At 48.1% G+C, this 19,466-nt stretch overlaps 1 protein-coding gene across 5 annotated transcripts in view; it reads right to left on the reverse strand.

Moving 5' to 3' along the window:
- The window catches only part of Plekha7 (pleckstrin homology domain containing A7), a 212,180-nt gene that overhangs the window by 168,022 nt on the left and 24,692 nt on the right, over positions 1-19,466 (reverse strand). Inside the window, exon 1 of one of the 5 annotated variants that reach the window (XM_045146623.1) lies at positions 8,601-8,619. The exons of the other annotated variants lie outside the window; for them this stretch is intronic. The gene's annotated coding sequence lies outside the window, so the exon portion shown is untranslated. Of the gene's footprint in view, positions 1-8,600; positions 8,620-19,466 lie in introns of those variants that run through there. 5 annotated transcript variants of the gene reach the window in all.

A 19,466-nucleotide genomic window follows, 5' to 3' on the forward strand; every position in this document is an offset into this window, starting at 1 on the left:
CCTTCCGCAGCCACGCATGGCAGGAGGTTTTAACATCAAAAGGTTATTTTCCCTGCTTCAGAGTAAGTTCACTTGGAGCCTCAGTAGAAAAGTGAGATTCTCCTCCCAGCTTCCAGTGTCTTGGGCCTGCCCTCTGACTCCTCGCAGAGGAATCTTCTCTCTTTGGGCATTTGCAGAGGCTTCCTGCCGTTGTGAGCCAATCATTCCTGTTCCCTCACGAAACCTGGATTGCTCGCTGTCTTTGATGCCAACCTGGGCATCTCCTCCTTGATCAGAAATCCTCTTCTGCAGGTTGGAAGTGACAGGAGCCCTAGCCAAACTAGCTTCAAGAGAAGAGGCGGCCCATTGACTCCAGCAGGAGCTCCCAGGGCCCCTGACCCGGCCTTGGCACACTGGGCCCCAAAGCTGGTTGCGGGCTCCGCTCGCCCCATCTTTCCATTCTGTCAGCTTGCCTGTCACTCTCCCAGGATCTGAATATCGCCTTCTTTACTTGACACAACTCTGTAGCTGAAGGTGATCTTGATTGGGAGAATATTTAAAACCGCATGTGTAGCCAGGCATAGTGGGAATTGTCCTATGTTTGGAGCCAGAGTAGTCTACACAGTGAGTTCCAGGCTGCCATAGGCTACACAGTGGGACCTGATCTTCCAAAAACCAAAAAAAAAAAAAATGAGCTGGAGAGATGGCTTAGCAGTTAAGCCCTTGCCTGTGAAGCCTAAGGACCCCGGTTCGAGGCTCGATTCCCCAGGACCCACGTAAGCCAGATGCACAAGATGGCGCATGCATCTGGAATTTGTTTGCAGTGGCTGGAGGCCCTGGTGCACCATTCTTTCTCTCTCTCTCCCTCTCTCTCTCTTTCTCTGCCTCTTTCTCTGTCACTCTCAAATAAATAAATATAAATAAACAAAAAAAATTTTAAGCTGTATATGCACACTGGATCCCAAATTGAGAAAATCTTACATTCACCATGAGAAGATAGGAAGAAACATGGCCGCGGTTAATGCTAGGTACTGTGGTTCACACCCTTAATCCTCACTAAACCCACACTGAATTAGGCTGGCTGCTGTGAATTCAAGGCCATGGTATACAAAGTGAATTCCAGGTCAGTCTGAGCTAGAATGAGACCTTCCCTCAAAAACAAAAAGGCCACAGTGCTTATTCTTGCAGAACTAGAAAGGTGTTTTCCTCTTTGGGGCTCTTCTGTTTCCTAGTTCATATAATCATTAACTATGCTTTTGAAAAATCAAGAAAAAAGGCTGGAGAAATGGCATTGTAGTTAAGGTACTTGCCTGGAAAACAAAAGGACTCAGGTACAATTCCCCAGGACCCACATAAGCCAAGATGTACAAAGTTGGCGGGCTGGGGCTAGAGGAATTGAACTTATCTATGACTACAGGAATGTATGGCGTAATCAGTTTCCAGTAACTGTTAAACCCACCCTCACCAGAAAAAAATAAAAATAAAAAAAAAAACTTAGATCTTGCCGGGAAACAGAAACTTAGGCCTACTGAGGACTCTGAAGCCTGTCATGGCGTCCATCTGGTTCCTGAGTTCTTCAGCCACATGCTTCTGGAGTTTGTTTGCAGTGGCTGGAGGCCCTGGTGTGCCCATTCTCCCTCCCTCCCTCCCTCCCTTCCCCCTCCCTCCCTCCCTCCTTCACCCTCCCTCTCTCTCTCTCTTTTTCTCATGCTATCTCTCAAATAAATAAATAATTTTTTAAATTTTTTTTGGAGCCAGGTGTGGTGGTGTACACCTTTAATCCTAGCACTCAGGAGGCAGAGATAGGAGGATTGCCGTGAGTTCAAGGCCACCCTGTGACTCCATAGTGAATTCCAGGTCACCCTGGGCTAGAGTGAAACCCTACCTTGAAAAACCAAAAGCAAACAAACAAACAAAAAAAGACACGTTTGAGGCTAGAGAGATTGCTTAGTGGTTAAAGCACTTGCCTGCAAAGCCTAAGGACCTCAGTTCAATTCTCCAGTACCCATGTAAGCCTGATGCACAAGGAGGCACATGTGTCTGGAGTTCATTTGCAGTGGCTGGAAGCCCTGGCATGCCCATTCTCTCTCTATCTACCTATCTATCTGTTTCTCCTTCCCTCTCTCTCACAAATAAATAAATATTTTTAAAATCAGGAAAGATATATATTTTATATATATTATATATATAATATATATATAATCTTCTAAACTGCTCTACCACTGTGAAGAGCCATCCATGCAAATGAAGCAACAAGGTATCACATCTCCCTGACTCACCTGTCTTCCGATCTAAACAGAGCAACTGGCTCTTGCTATTTCTTTTGTGTTTGCTTTAGTTTTTTGTTTTTGTTTTTATTTATTTGAGAGCAACAGACACAGAGAGAAAGACAGATAGAGGAGAGAGAGAGAATGGGCGCGCCAGGGCTTCCAGCCACTGCAAACGAACTCCAGATGCGTGCGCCCCCTTGTGCATCTGGCTAATGTGGGACCTGGGGAACCGAGCCTCGAACCGGGGTCCTTAGGCTTCACAGGCAAGCGCTTAACCACTAAGCCATCTTTCCAGCCCTTGCTTTAGTTTTTTGAGACATGGTCCCAGTAGCCCAGGTACAAAGGGATTATTTTGAACTTGTGCTCCTTCTGCCTCTACTTCCAGTGGGCTGGAATTACAGGCTTGTGCCACATACTCAGTTTATTTGGTGCTAGGGATGGAATCCAGGGCTCTTTGTATGCTAGGCAATCACTCTACCAGTGGAGCTACATTTCCAGCCTCCATAACATGCTATTTCTTTTTCTCTTCTTTTCTTTTTTTTTTTTTTAATGACAGAGAGAAGTGGCAAGGCAGGGCCTTAGCCACTGCAAATCAATTCAGCCACATGTATCACCTGTGTGCATGTGTCGCCGTGTGCATCTGGCTTATGTGGGTGCCAGGGAGTTGAACATGGGTCCTTAGGCTTTGCAGGCAAGCGCCTTAACCACTAAGCCATCTCTCCAGCCCATACTATTTCTTAATAGACAGAAACAAATGAGTCTGAGGAGGAGACTCAGATCCAAACTTCTGCATGATCTTCAGGCATGTCAATTTCCTCCCTAGTAACACAAGGAAGGAGATATTACCATTTTGTATGTCTGAGGACTTAACCATTCATTGAGAATCTCCCAATGCCAGCCTATCTTGTAACTTCTTTTTATCTACTAATGTACAGGGAACATCTCCCATGTCCTTAGTTCCTCTTTTTTTTTTTAATTTATTTATTTGAGAATGACAGACAGAGAGAGAAAGATGCAGAGAGAAAATGAGAGAGAGAGAGAGAATGGGCACACCAGGGCCTCCGGCCTCTGCAAATGAACTCCAGATGCTCCACCCTTGTGCATCTGGCTAACATGGGTCCTGGGGAGTCAAACCTCAAACCGGGGTCCTTAGGCTTCACAGGCAAGCTCTTAACCAGTAAGCCATCTCTCCAGCCCCTTGGTTAATCTTTCACAGCATCATTTTTTAAAATATAGAGAGGAAGGAAATGGGCACATCAGGGCCTCTTGTGACTGCAAACCAACTCAAGATGCATGTGCCACTTTGTGCATATGGCTTCACATGGATACTGGGGAATCAAACCCAAGCTGTCTGGCTTTGCAAGCAAGTGCCTCAACCACAAAGCAATCACTTCAGCCCACCACAGCATCATTTTTTACAAGTGCATGGTACTCTATTGCAGGGCTATTGTGACAAACTTAACCAAGGAGTGGCGGGAGTTTTGTCCCTGTTTGGTTTCTATAATAGGAATATTTAACCACCTGGGCAGTCTGCTGAGCTTAAACGAGCTCCAAGTGCTGCCCACAGAACAGACTTGGTAGAGAGAAGTTCTTACCACGATCATAACACTATGCTATGCTCTCAGGTCATACTGGGACACTAGCAGCTGAGGGGATGGAGTGACAGCTTTAGTGGCTAAGGGGCTTGACTACAAAGCCTAAGGACGCAGGTTCAATTTCCCAGTACCCCACACAAACCAGATGCACAGGTGGTACATGTATCTGGAGTTAATTTGCAGTGTCTAGAGGCCCTAGCAAGCCCATTCTATGTATCTATCTCAATAAATAAATATTTTTTAAAGTTTAGTTGAATATTCTAAGCTTTAGAAGACATTTCCCTAGAACCCAGCAAAGATGGTGGGACTCAAGATAAGCATTTGAATACAAATGCAGAGTGGTGGTGTTTGCAAATCTTGCCTCTTCTTGTTTTCTAAACACTAGCACACATGTTGATGAGCAGGCATGAATGTGTCCTGCTATACACACAGCTGGATGTTCAAAAATGCCTGAAAAATGAGAAGCCCGGCCAGTAAGTACCATGAATCAGTAAGTACCATAATGGCTTCCAGAAAGAGAGGCCTGAGGCCTGTCGTGACATGGAACGAGGACTGCAGCCTGAACGCGGCGGCTCGCTCTCCTCACTCCTTCCCGAGGCCAGTTCCATTTCTGACCTGTCTGCCCACAGGCTGTCTGTGAGGTCAGCCTCTGTCTGAAAGCCCGATGATCTAAAAGGCACTACGGACACAGAGAGAGTCGCATGGTCTCTTTCTGTTCACCGGGCCTCCCAACGTGCTGTCCAGCCTTCCTTTCCTCGGATGCACCAGCACACAGTCACGAGGAAGCCATTGGCTACAGTACTCAAAAGTCAAGAGATGTGGGGGTGCCAGAAACTAGTCAAGGGGCCACTAGCACACACGGACTACAGCAGAGACCAGAGAAAGGCCCCAAGGTCACCACCCCCTGCACAGCACTGGCCGCTGCCTGACACACTGGGGACAGCAGTAGCAGCTGGGTGAAGAGGGAGGTTTCCCTCAGTGTTCTCCTGAAGGCACGTGTGGTGCCCAGCCCTGGGGAAAAGAACAACTTATGTGCTCAGGATCTAACCACAAGGCTCTCAGTCACCAGAAACTACCATGGGGCCCACGTCCAAACACCAGATGGGGGCTGCGATGTAGCTCAGCGGGCAGAGTGCTTGCCTAGCAAGCATGACAACAGGCACCAGGTTTGATCACCCTAACGAGCTGCGCTCCCGTAACGCAAGCGGGGGAGCAGGAGGATCACAAGTGCAAGGTCACCCTCAGCTACAGAACTGAGACCGTGTCAAAAAGGGAGGTGGTGGTGCTGGAGAGCTAGTTTAGCGGTTAAATGTGCTTGTGTACAAAGCCTGATAGCCTGGGTTCGATTCCCCAGTACCCACGTAAAGCCAGATGCACCAGGCAGCACATGCTCCTGGAGTTTGTCTGCAATGACAAGAAGGCCTGGTGTGCCCATTCATATTCATTCATTCATCCATATCCTCTCTTTCTCTCTCCCTCCCTCCTTCCATCCATTCCTCCTTCACTTCCTCTCTCCCCGTTTGCAAATAAATTTTTTTAAAAAAGGACTGCAGATGGCTTAGAGGTTTCCCACACAAGAATGAAGGCCCAAGTGCTATTCCCTAGATGCCGTCACAGACAGCTGGGCATGGCTACCCATGCCTATAACCCCAGTCTGGCCAAGGAGCAAAGATCTGGGAATCACTGGAGCTCACAACAAAAAAAAAGAAGGAAGGATCCTCCACGACAAGTAAGTAGAAGAGTGACAGCAGGCGGCGCCCAGTGTTCCACTCCAGCCAGCTCAGCCAAGCGCACACTGCCCACGGCAGGGGAGCACATGGGGCGCCAACCACAAGGGCACATGCACATGCCACACCACGTGGCAGGGAGGGTGACGTGCCAGGGAAACATCCATGCCATACAGGTGCCAAATGAGGAACAGAAAACTAGACTGGTCCGGGTGGCGCACGCCCTTAGTCCCAGCACTTGGGAGGCAGAGGTAGGAGGATCACCATGAGTTCTAAGGCCACCCTGAGCTACAGCAAGCCCCTACCTTGAAGAAGAAGAATAAAGGAAAAAAGAAAAGAAAACTAGACTGGGCACCTGTTGCCCCCTGCTAGGCCCTGTGCCTTGTCTGAAGCCTCCTGGCCTCAGTGAGAGGCCACACCTTCCAGTCACCACCTTGCCCTGTTACAGGACATGAATCTTCACACTCATTGTATCAAATAATCAAGGCTCTGTTCAATATGGGTGACTCCCACTCAGGCCTTATCTCCTACGGCTTCCACACCCTCGGAGCCCAGCCCAGGCCTTGTCACTCCAATGACCCAGACACTCCTGTTAATGGCTGTACTCTCCAAGCCTACACTTTACTTGTCAACCTCAGCTTCCACCAATCATCTTCCTCCTTCATCGGCACAAACATATTACTGATGAAGTGTGTGTCTGACAGGGACAAACTGAGAACAGGGCCTTGCTCTGTAGCCCAGGTTGGCCTGGAACTCATGTTGTGCCAAGGCTGGTCTTGAAGTCATGGCAATCCTCCTACCTCAGCCTCTCAAATGCTGAGGTTACAGGGGTTAGCCACCACATTTAATGCAGAAGTATGCACTTATTTAAACTTGCTACTTAATTTTTTTTTTTTTTCCATTGCAGACAGAGAAAGAATGAGCACACTAGGGCCTCTAGCCACTGTAAAGGAACTCCAGACACATATGCCATCTTGTGCATATGGCTTACTTGGAACCTGGAGAATCGAACCTGGGTCCTTAGGCTTTGCAGGCAACTGTCTTAACCACTATCTCTCCAGCCCTGGATATATAATTGTTCACAGCCAGGCATGGCGGCACATGGCCTTTACTCCCAGCACCTGGGTGAGGTAGAAGGACTACAGTGAGTTCAAGCCCACCCTGAGGCTACAGAGTGAGTTCCGGGTCAGCCTGAGTTAGAGTGAGACCCTCAAAAAAAAAAAAAAAAAAAAGTTAGACTCACATAGATGTTAAAAACAAGCTTTCAGGCTGGAGAGATGGCTTAGCAGTTAAGCGCTTGCCTGTGAAGCCTAAGGACCCTGGTTCGAAGCTCGATTTCCCAGGACCCACGTTAGCCAGATACACAAGGGTGCACATGCATCTGGAGTTCGTTAGCAGTAGCTGGAAGCCCTGGCGCGTCCATTCTCTCTCTCTCTCCCTCCTTCTCTCTGTTGCTTTCAAAGAAATAAATAAAAATAAACAAAACAAGAAAAAAAAAGTTTCACAGTGCTGGACACTACCTACACAAGACCATCATAACAGGAGGAAAAGATCATGACATCAAAATAAAAGAGAGACTAACTGAGATGGGGAGGGGTATGATGGAGAATGGAGTTTCAAAGGGGAAAGTGGGGGGAGGAAGGGTATTACCATGGGATATTTTTTATAATCATAGAAGTTGTTAATAAAAATTTGAAAAAGCAAACAAATAAACAAATTTAACAGCTAAGTATGGTGGTACGTACCTGTAGTTCTAACATTGGGAGGACTGCCCCAAATTCAAGATCAGCCTGTTCTACATAGTGAGACTTTATCTCAAGAAAAAAAAAAAGGGACTAAAGAGATGGCTTAGTGGTTAAGGCATTTGCCTGCAAAGCCTAGGACATAGGTTTAATTGCCCAGTACCCACATAAGCCAGATGCACAAGGTGGCACATGTATCTGGAGTTTACTTACAACTGCTGAAGGCCCTAGTAAACCTGTACTATCTCTCTATCTGCCCCCTCAAATAAAATTAATAATAATAATAATAGGAAATTTTTAGATCTTATAGGTGATATCATATAGTGTATAAGCTTTTGGGTTTGTTTTTTTTCAAGATAGGGTCTTACTCTAGTCCAGGCTGACCTGGAATTCACTATGTAGTCTCAAGGTGGCCTTGAATTCAGGCAATCTTCCTACCTCTGCCTCCCAAGTGCTGGGATTAAAAGAGTGTACCACCACACTGAGTGTAATTGTTTTTTTAAGGGGTGGGGGAATACCAGATCTCTAGCCACTGGAAATGAATTCCAGACACATGTGCAATCTTGTGCACCTGCTTTATGTGGGTACTGGGGAATCAAACCTGGGTCCTTAAGCTCTACAGGTAAGCACCTTAACCACTAAGCCATCTCTCCAGCCCAGGGTTAATTTTTACCTTAGCATAAGTATTAGGATCAACTACCAAACTAAAGATACTACATTTTGAAAAACAAATCCCTAAATCTTACCCGTTACTGGCTAAGTTATCATGATACAACTGCATAGTGAAACTGTATTAAATATTAAAACAAATGGAAATATTGACATAAACTTTTTTCTTAGATTTGAGTGAAAAATAGAAAACAGTACATACTTCATTACCCCATTTGCGGTAATATATGCATACAGATATGCGTCATCAGTGAGCCAGCTACAGTGGCCATACCTACAACGTCAGTGCTTGGGAGGCCTGTCACTCAAGCCAAAGCCCTGGCTGCACTAGTGCCCACCTGCCCGCATCCTGACCCTGCTCTGGGGCTTTGCGGTGACTAGGAGCTAAAGCAAAGCCCATGGAGCTCAGGGCAGCGACACCTGGGCAAATTTGGCTCTCCTAATTCTGAACTGTCAATGCAAGATATGCAGCCCCTGAGCCTCTTGAACACAGCCCGTTTCATCATCCCAGTCCACTGTGAAGATGAATGGAGATGCCGCCAGGCACCCAGCCCCCAGCAGACATGAGTCCAGCTTGCCTCCTCCTCCCCTGCTACCCGACCAAAGCTGCAGGCTTACACAGTCGTTAGACGGTAATGCACAAAAATGGAAAACCGGTTGGACAGCGAGCACACCTCATTCTAGGCTCCAGTTGGTCCCCAAGGCAGAGAAAACAAAGCTGAATTTACTTTCCTCCTGCTCCCCTCAAGCAAGGAGGTCTCTGGAAGAGGTCTTTGTTAATGCTGCTGCAGCTTAAAAGCCTCTTTGTGGGCCACACAGTTTCTGTTTGCAAGAGGGAAGGAATCAGCCCACAGCTCAGTATCACCTAATGCTGATGACAAGGCATTCTGTTCACATCCTTCAGTTACATTCTGCACCTACTCCTCTTGCTTGAAGGAAACAAGGGAGGCAAAAAGGCCCCATCCTTGGTCAGAGACCAGACAAAACTGTTACCAAGTAACATAAGACAGAAAGTCACACACAGGGAAAGCAGGACCTCCCTCGATGGGCATGAGAATCAGAGGAACTTAGCAGCCAAGGAGTAGCAGGCTAGATGTTGCCGTCAGGTTATAGTCTTTGAACTGACATAAATCCTGCTGTGGTCAGAAAGGCAGATCTATCTGCCGGGCATGGTGGCTCACACCTTTAATACCAAGCCTTCAGGAGGCAGAGGTAGGAGGATAGCAGTGAGTTCAAGGCCACCCTGAGTCTACATAGTGAATTCCAGGTCAGCCTGGGCCAGAGTAAGACTCTATCTTGAAAAACAAACAAGCAAATAAATAAACAAACAAAAGACAGATCTTCACGTCTGCACACTGTTTAATGGCTCCATACATAACTGTTGGCCTCAAGAACTTTACAATCTTAGTGTTGTGAACATGCAGGCAATGAACATCCCTCAACTAACTTCCTTGGCAATTTGTGTACTTACTATTCTGGAAAGACAGTCACAGCAGTGAACTGCTGGGCAACTGTACTTTTGATTATCTCAATAAACTACAAAATTACCTTGGGTGTGGCAACTCATGCCTGGAATCCCAGCGCTGGGAGATGGAGGCAAGGGGATCAGGAGCCCAAGGCTCGTCTTGGCTACAAAGCATGTTGGATATCAGTGTAAATTAAAGTCCTGTCCCCCCGCCCCCCACCTCCAGAAAAGCTTCCCTGGTGTTAAATATTCTACACTGCTGATTAACTGATGTGTCCCCAACCTTTTGGTACTGTGACACAATGTTGTCACACACAAAGTTCACACTGAAGACATGGGCAGTAGAGTTACAAACATATCTTGTGTTTTACGTAAGTTTACGATTTTGTGTTGGGAGGCACTCATAACTAAACTTAGGCACATGACAAACATGGACAGAAGTTGGTCAACTTGGAACACACTGTGGAGAGTCGGAATACTGCGGGTCTGCAGCCAAATTCTCTAGACCAGCTTGAGGCCCTGAGTAGCCGTTTATTGCTCAGCTTTGTGTTTGACAGAACATCCTTGTGACCATTAGGTAAATCTACAGGAATGTGCTAACTGACACTAGCTTCCATTAGCCCAAAGGCTAAGAATGCCATCAGATAGCATCTGAGAGCTTTAAGAGATCACTTTGCTATAAACCACTTATGTTTTTTGTAAGTGCCTTTGTGGTGGTTTGATTCAGGTGTCCCCCATAAACTTAGGTGTTCTGAATGCTAGGTTCCCCAGCTGATGGCAATTGGAAATTAAAGCCTCCTGGAGGTGGTGTATTGTTGTGGGCGGGCTTATGGGTGTTAGCCAGTTTCCCCTTGCCAGTGTTTGGCACACTCTGCTGTTGCTATTGTCCACCTTATGTTGGCCAGGGGGTGATGTCCACCCTGTGCTCATGCCATCATTTTCCCTGCCATCATGGAGCTTCTTCTCAAGCCTGTAAACCAAAATAAACCTCTTTTTCCCACAAGCTGCTCTTGGTTGGGTGATTTCTTTTTTTTTTTTTTTAAATTTATTTATTTATTTATTTATTTGAGAGCAATAGACACAGAGAGAAAGACAGACAGAGGAAGAGAGAGAGAATGGGCGCGCCAGGGCTTCCAGCCTCTGCAAACGAACTCCAGACGCATGTGCCCCCTTGTGCATCTGGCTAACGTGGGACCTGGGGAACCGAGCCTCGAACCAGGGTCCTTAGGCTTCACAGGCAAGCGCTTAACCGCTAAGCCATCTCTCCAGCCCGGTTGGGTGATTTCTAACAGCAATGAAAACCTGACTGCAACAGCCTTGAAGGGCTGGGAAGATGGCTCCTCAGTTAAGGCACTTGCCTGCAAAGCCAAAGGACCCAGGCTCAACTCCCCAGGATCCACATAAGCCAGATGCACAAGGGGGCGCACACATCTGGAGTCCCTTTGCAGTGGCTGGAGGTCCTGGTCTTCCCATTCTTTCTCTCTGTCTCACTCTGTTTCACTCCCTCTCTCTTTCAAATAAATAAAATAGATTTAAAAGTACCTTGAAGCCAGGCATGGTGGCATATATGCCTTTAATCCCAGCACTCAGGAGGATGCCCATGAGTTCAATGCCAGCCTGGGACTACAGAATGAGTTCCAGATAAGCCTGGGCTTGGGTAAGACCCTACCTCAAAACAAAACAAAACAAAAGTAAGTGCCTTGGGCTGGAGAGCTGGTTCAGTGGTTGAAGGTATTTGCTTGCAAAGTCTACTGGCCGGGTCCAATTCCCTAGTATCCATGTATACCAGATGCACAAAGTGGTGTATGTGTCTGGAGTTTATCTGCAATGGCAAGAGGCCATGACATGCCTCTCATATTCATTCTCATATATATTCTCTATATATAATAAATAAATAAAAATATTTAATTTTTAAGTGCCTTGGTTCCTTTCTTTGGTTCCATTACTATAAAATCTTCATGAGACTGTTACCATATTGGAATATGGTATTTAGGATAACCTGAATCCATGTTCTTGGGCCAAAGTCACTTCTTTTTGAGGCAAGATGTGTGTTTGCATCAATACCAGCCTGGGCTACATGAGACCCTGTCTCAAAATAACAATAATAAATAATCCAATATGCATGTGCAATATCTTGCCCTTCCCTCCCCACTAAAAATATATAAGCATATATGAGCACACATGTACACGTGCACACGCACACACACACACACACACCCCTGCCTGGTCCTTAGCTCCTGAACCATGTGTGGGAGGTGAGCACAACTAGACAATGGCCTCCATCTCACAGCTACAGAATCAGAGGCTAACTGCTCAAGGTCACTGAGCTGGCAGAACAGGCCGGTACCCCAGCTCTGCTCTCACACCAAGTAAAGTCAGAAGCAAGGTGACATGAACCATCCTCACTGCCACAGCTCTCTGAAGCTAAAACCTCCCATGCCTTCCCTCCTTTCATTATCTAAGGTCTTTCCCCACGTTCATTTTCCCCCCAAGGTAATGTTTTTGCTGACCTGGAATAGCCTCAGAGTGGCCTCGAACTCACTGTGATCCTCCTACCTCTGCCTCCCAAGGGCTGGGATTAAAGGCGTGTGCCACCACGCCCAGCTGTGTTGTCTTTTTATGAGAGCCACTTGCAAGATAATCTTTGCAAATTTGACCCTATTAAGTCAGCAAGATAGGGAGGAGTATTTCCTGTCCTTGGGAAGAGACTGGTTGTTCTGGCTAAACTAAAGTGAGAGCAACTTTCATAGGTCTGAAAATACTGCCCCTCACTTGGATACCTGGTGGCCAGTAGGCAGTCCTTCACAAGCAAGCAGACGCGTGCACACAGGCCAGCTCTCCACGTGTGGGTGGAACATATCTGTGCCTGTCACCCCACTGTCACCACAAAGAGTAGCCACACTACAGACTGCATTGGTGGCTAAGAAGCAAGGATGCCTGGCCACAATCAGAGTGGAGAGAAATGGCTATGATGTGCAGCAGTGCCAACGGCCACAGAAGGGCTGGGCAGGACAAAGGACCTCTGCTTAGACGTCCCTCATCCCTGAACCTCTTCCATTGCTGGCTCCCCCAAAGGAACTCAGTCCAGTGTTGAGCCTCAGAAGAGAGCTATACCAAACAGAGAGCACCCCGAGGTCTTTGGGAAGAACCCCAAGGGCGAGAGCAGCCAATGTTCCTGCACACATGGAGCCTGCCAGCCCTGCGGGCGAGGGCTGAGGTCACAGCATATCTAGGGTCACACGGAGCTCTGAGGAGGTGGGATGCCACAAGATCCAACTCCACAGCGGGGGCTTGCCAAGGGGGCTCTTATACAGGCAGGGTGCACTGAGATGGTGGTGAGGGCAACGGTCAAACATTCCCCTGAATGGTTTCCAGGATCCACCTCCCTCAGGCAAGCCATGGCGCAAAGGCACGTTGTTTTTTTTTAGACACGGAGTTCTTGGAAACACACCTGTTTGCAGGTATGAAGGAGAAAAAGAACAAAATAGAACCAACTGATGACAGTCTCACACAGCAGTCTTGACTGGACGTCATCTAAATAACCAAGTGCTGGGAAGTAAGCGCACAGTAGGCCTACAATAAATGTTAAGTCTGTTTCTTATTGTGCAGAAAGGTCAACAGGGTTCTTGAGGCTTTTGAAGCCAGGCACTAAGTAAATCCCAATTTGCATTTTGGAAAAAGTGCTGCTTACTCCTTGAGCAGTCTCGGGAAACCCTCAGAGGGCAGACGCGAGGTTGACGTTGATGGGATGTAACACTGAAACACGATGATAAATGCACTCACCAGGCTTCCAGTGTCCCAGGCACAATCCTGAGCACTCTATTTTAGATTCATTTAACCCTCATAACAATCCAAGTTACAGCCGAGGAAAGTGAGGCACAGGGTTTAGCTGAGAAGTGTCACTACCAGGATTCCATCCTAATCAGTGTGACTTTAGAGTCAGCACTCCTAAGCACCTGAGAGTCAGGGGCCCAGGGGCAAAGGGCTTCTCCACGTCACTGGCCAGCAGCCCCCCTCCCCCGCCATTGTCAGTAGCCCAAGCTGGAATCCTCACTTTCACCAAGAGGCTGCTGGCAGTTGCAGAGAGCGGAAAGAGCTGCAGGAACTTGGCTCTGAGCTGCAGAGGGAAAGCGAGGGGGTGAGGAGTGGACCAGCACATCCCCAAGGAGCTCAGGGGGGAAAGTGGTCAATTAAAATGCATTCGGCCACAGCCCAGTGCAGCATTTCAACAGAGACACCATTGTCCCAGCTAAACTGCCACTGCCCATGGCCTGTCGTCATGGAGCCGGAATGTGGGGTCCTGGCCCTCTCCGTTGGCACCAGAAAAGCCGCTCTGTTTACCCACGTTGCCCTTATTTAAAAACAAAACAAAAAGCCCACTCCACCCTCAGCCCTTCAGCGTAACAGCACTGCAGAAGGACAGGCGCTGGCGGGGGACCTCCACATGCCAGCAGCCCGAAGCCAGCCTTAGAGAAGAGTCCCAGGGACCTGGCCAGGACACAAGAGGCAGGCCTCCCCCAGGATGCTGGGAACAGACCCTGGGGAATATATGAAAACCAGATCCAAACAGATATCTGCATGGGGCATAAACAGAAACCGTTAAGCCCTGGAAGGGCCCCAAGACCCTTCAGAAAATCGTTATGCCCAAAGAAGTTGGAATGTTTGGCCAAGAGCTTGTGTCCAGACTTCTCTTAATTCACATTCTGCACAAATCAAAAACCCTGCGGGGCAGCGACTGGCCGTGTGTCCAGCCAACGGTGGGCACAGGCAGAGTGGGACCACCGGTGGGTTCCAGCTACGGCACGACGGGAAGGGGTGCTCCGCAGGCAGGACCCTGGGGCCCTGCTCACCAAGCTGAGCCCAGAAACAGAATGTCCAGAATGTCCACATTCAACATGCTGACCTGTCCTGGCTCCACTCTGCCAAGGTCCCAAGGACAGGTTTAATCAGTAACCCCAAAGCAGAGCAGAAAGGAGACGCTGTGGGGTTGGAAACTTGTCACCAGGTCTGTGTGTAAGCACACTGCCCACATCTTCTGCTGAGTCAAATGACATTCCTCTGTCCAAACCCCTTAGGAAGACTCCCCAACACTCCAATCCTAGGAGAAAGCCACGTCCAAGGCCTGCACGACACCTCCATCATTCCCTCCACGTTCAGCCAGCCTCTGCCTCCTGGTGTCCCCCGACAAGCCCAGCCCACCCCCACTCCAGGCCTAGGGCTTCTTTATTCACTTTTCCCTCATCATGGAATTTTTGCTTTGTTTTGTTTTGGTTTGGTTTTTTGAGGTAGGGTCTCACTCCAGCTCAGGCTGACCTGGAATTCACTATGTAGTCCCAGGGTGGCCTTGAACTCACGCAATCCTCCTACCTCTGGCCCCCAAGTGCTGGGATTCAAGGCGTGTGCCACCATGCCTAGTTACATCGTGGAACTTTTGGCCCAGATGTCAAAGGGCTAAACAGGATCTCAACTCAGCCTGCCTAGACCCCACTCTTCCACACTCTGGCCTCTTGGGCCCCTTTCCCCATGCACTTGCCATCCTTCAATACCATACCTTTTAACCGTCTTGTTAGCTAACTTTCTCTCCCACTAAAATTTAAGCTCCTGCTAAGCATGGTGATGCATGCCTTTAATCCCAGCACTTGGGAGGCAGAGGTAGGAGGATCACCATGAGTTCAACACCACCCTGAGACTACAGAGTGAGTTCCATGTCAGCCTGGGCTAGCATGAGACCCTACCTTGAAAGACAAAACAAAAAACAAAAAAACATAAGCCCCGTAAGAGCAGAGAGCTTGTTAACTATGTCTGAAATCCCAGCCCAACATTTGCAACAATACTGGTAGCAGCTAGCGGGAAGTCAATAATGTCCAATCAGTGGATAAGTGGTCCATGAGGAATGAAGGTGGTCTCCCAGCCCCTAGTTACAAATGAAAATTGAAGCACAAAAAGAGGGTGATAAGAACAAAATATACTCTGATTGGATTTGAGGTTTACTCCATGGGAGGCAATTTATTCCAAGTTCTGAAAGCCTAGTCAAAAAGCCCATGGCCCAGGAGGGCATAAGCCCCAGGTGGGCAGCTACTACTATTGTTTGGATCTATCTGTCATGTCCACCAAAGTGCCCTCTAACCAGCTGTGTTTAACCATATACGTAATGTGATGTATGGCTAGTTAACCACAAGTTAATGCTGCTCTTCCTTTTGTGTAGGGAAGCTGCTCTTTTCAGATGGGGAGATTCAATCCTCATCCCAATGTTGAGACATTGAGTGCCCAGCACTAACTGAGACATCTCTATCACACCCTCCCAAGGCTCAGAGACCATAGTGGGAGAGGTGACAGAAAGAAAGAGCCAAAAGAAGGGGAGAAGTACTTTGCAATACTGTCTTCCAGACATAAAGTGGCCTTGATTTTCATGACCTCACAGTGACTGATCCTACCTATACAAGACCCGAATAACAGGGGGACAAAAAATACATATACACACACATATATGCATGTACACACACACACATCAAAATAGAGGAGGAGAGCTGGACAGGTGGCTTCAGCATTAAAGGCGCTCACTTGCAAAGACTGCTGGCCCAGGGTTCAATTCCCCTGCACCCATGTAAAACCAGACGCACAAAGTAGCACATGCATCTGGAGTGGCAGGAGGCCCTGGCACACCCACACTCATCATCTTTTGTTCATTCATTCTCTCTCTATCCTCACAAATAAATAAATTTACTTTGAAAAAAATAGAAGAAAGGCAGGGCATGGTGGAAGATCGTGTGAGTTCGAGGCCACCCTGAGACTACATAGTGAATTCCAGGTCAGCCTGGGCTACAGTGAACCCCTACCTCGAGAAAAAAATTTTACACACACACACACACACACACACACACACACACACACACACATATAAAGTGGGCAGAGCCTGAGGAATGACACCCAAAGTTTTCCTCTGGATTCCACATTCACATGTGTGCACACACACTTGTGCAAGAAAACACGCAAGCAGAGAGGGAGAACATGCAAAGCCGGGACTGCGGGCCGTGGCACAGGAAGGCCACAGGAGCAGCACTGAGGGCCTGGAAGGAATATGGTGAGGGGCTGCAGGGAGAGAAGAGCCACACCCCAGAGACCCCACGGGATGCTGGCAGCCTGCCCGTGGCGATGCTGGCAGAGACGCTGTGACACTAGCAGGGCCCAGGAGGACGTCAGGAGAGAAAAGTCATTCACTACAACTCACTTTCGCTTTGAGACACTAAGAGAGTGAAGAAACCTGGCTAGAGTCCCAGTTGTCACCAAGTAACCTCGCCCAGGTGAGCTCACTGCTGGGCTCAGCAGAACCTGCACACGGGCATGGCCACTCTGAGCCCCACCCAGTCCTCTAGATAACAGCTTCCTAGATGTGTTCCAGGCTTGGAAAGCACTTCCTGTGTGATCTGCTCTTAGCAGGAAGGGAGAGGCCTACCAAGGACAGGCTTGAGTCCCAGCAGGTAGCATGGCAAGGACATTCTCAGGCACAGCCAGCCAGGGGGGAGGAGGAAGTAGGAAGCTGTTTTACAATCCATCAAATTAATTGCCCCAAATGGGAAACTTACAGGCTGCCTCCTGTGTGTCTCCTAATCTCTCCTGGCCCTAATCTCCTGAGAAAGAATGTCTGGGTTGTGATCTGCTCAGCCCACTGTGCTCTGGGGTCATGCCTCACTTGAAAAACCTGTCCCCACAAGCAGCCACCCCACCCAAAAGCCTCACAGCTGGGCTGGCCAGGCCTTCCTCCACCCACCAGAGTGCAGGAGCCAGTTGGGCCAACTCTGGCCTCTCCTCAGGACTCTGGCCTTAAAAGAGAGGCCTGCCCAACCTGCTCCTTCCTCCACTTTCTCCTAAGACCAGAAGATCTGCTCTTTGCTGGTAGGGAGGCAGGAAAGGGAGAGGTGTTCTGGCGGGGGCACACCACATTTGGGCAAGGGATCATGAAAGGGTGCGTACTGCACAAAAAGCTCTGGCTGAGGCACAAGGCAGGCTCTAAGCTGGAAGCCACCTCCCCAGGCTTCACAATCTTCCGGGCAATGGAGAGCATGCAAAACAGCCTCCAGGAACTTCTTCCCTGCCTGTTTGTGACCCAAGTCCCTCCAGCAAACTGATGGGAACTGAGGTGTCTAGAGGGCAACGGTCTACCTTTCAGGAGGGTTCCACACAGGCACACACCTTCTCGCTCTGAGGTCATTCTATTCCAGCTCCCTTGATTCTGTAGATCTTTTTTTAAATTTTTTTGTTCATTTTTATTTATTTATTTGAAAGTGACGGGGGGGGGGGGCAGATATACAGAGATTGAGAATGGGCACACCAGGGCCTCCAGCCACTGCAAAACAAACTCCAGACGTGTTCGCCCCATTGTGCATCTGGCTAACGTGGGTCCTAGGGAATCGAGCCTCAAACCAGAGTCCTTAGGCTTCACAGGCAAGCGCTTAACCGCTAAGCCACCTTGCCAGCCCTCTTTAGATCTTTGTTTTAGTTGTAACCTTTGAACCCTTCCCTACATGACAAAGTTTTGAGGCCTAACTCAAATGTCACTTCCTTCATAGAGGCTTCCAGATCCCTCCTTTCTCAGCCCCTGTCCCAGTCTCTCCTGCCCTCCTTGCTTAATTGATCTTGACAGCAGAGAATTCTCTTACCTGTTGCAAAAGTCAAAAGCTAGGGAGATGGCTCAGCAGATAAGATGCTTGCCTGCAAAGCCTAATGACCTGGTTTCAATGCCCCAGTACCCACAAAAAGCCAAATGCACAAAAAGAGGTGCATGCATCTGGAGTTTGTTTGCAGTGGCTGGAGGCGCTGGCAAGCCCATATTCATTCATTCATTCATTCATTCTCTCTCTCTCTCCATCTTCTCTCTTTCTCTCTCTCTCTGCTTGCAAATAGTGTTTGTTTTTTTGTAATCAGTTATTCCAACACATCTCCAAAGGCTACATCCACGCCTAGGGCCAAACAAAATCCTCCCCTACACACTGGCAAGGAGCAGGTGTCTGCTGACTGACCCCTGGGTGGAGTCGGGACACTGGCTCCAAACCTAACTATGCTTTTTGGGAGCTGGTATTTGTGCTACCCAGCTTAGCATAGCCTTCCTTGCTCTTCCTCACACATCCTGCAGAAAAAGGCTGATAGGATTCGCCTTATCAAGAGATCACACAGCTGCACAGGGCAGCACAAGTGTTCAAAGCCACGACTGGGGCTAGAGAGATGGCTTAGTGGTTAAGGCACTTGCCTACAGAGCCTAAGGACCCATGTTCGATTCTCCAGATACCATGTAAGCCCGATGCACAAGGTGGTGTATATGTCTAGAGTTCGTCTGCAGTGGCTAAAGGCCCAGGAATGCTCATTCATTCTCTCTCACTTTCTCTCTGTGTCTATAATAAATAAATAAAGTATATATTTTTAAAGCCAAGTCTGAGGCTGGAGAAATAGCTTAGTGGTTAAGGCATTTGCCTACAAAGCCAAATGATCCCGGTTCAACTCTCCAGGACCCATATAAGCCAGATGCACAAGGGGGACGCATTGTGTGTGTTCATTTGCAATAGGTGGAGGCCCTGGCGCACCCACTCTTTCTCTCCCTCTCTCTGCCTCTCTCTCTCTCTTTCTCTCTCTCTCAAAATAAATAAATAAAAATAATTTTTTTTGGAAAAAAAAAAAAGCCAAGTCTAATTCTGACCCATGATTCTCCCTGCCACACCCAAACAGGGTCTTCTAAGAGCATGCAGTACCCACAAAAGGCCAGATGCACAAAGTGGAACATGCATCATCTGAAGTTTGTTCTCAGTGACAAGAGACAACAAGGCCCTGGCGTTCTCTCTCTCTCAAGCATGCACACTCACACGTGCACATTTATTAATAAAATCTCCCTTCTCCAACCCCCTGCTTGGAAACAAATAAATATTTAAATATTTATTTTTATTTGAGAGACACAGAGATAAAGACAGAGAGAGAGAAAGAGATGCCAGAACCTCTTGCCACTGCTTTATGTGGGTCCTGGGGAATTGAAC

Source organism: Jaculus jaculus, chromosome 3 (genome assembly GCF_020740685.1).
Source record: "Jaculus jaculus isolate mJacJac1 chromosome 3, mJacJac1.mat.Y.cur, whole genome shotgun sequence".
Taxonomy (NCBI): domain Eukaryota; kingdom Metazoa; phylum Chordata; class Mammalia; order Rodentia; family Dipodidae; genus Jaculus; species Jaculus jaculus.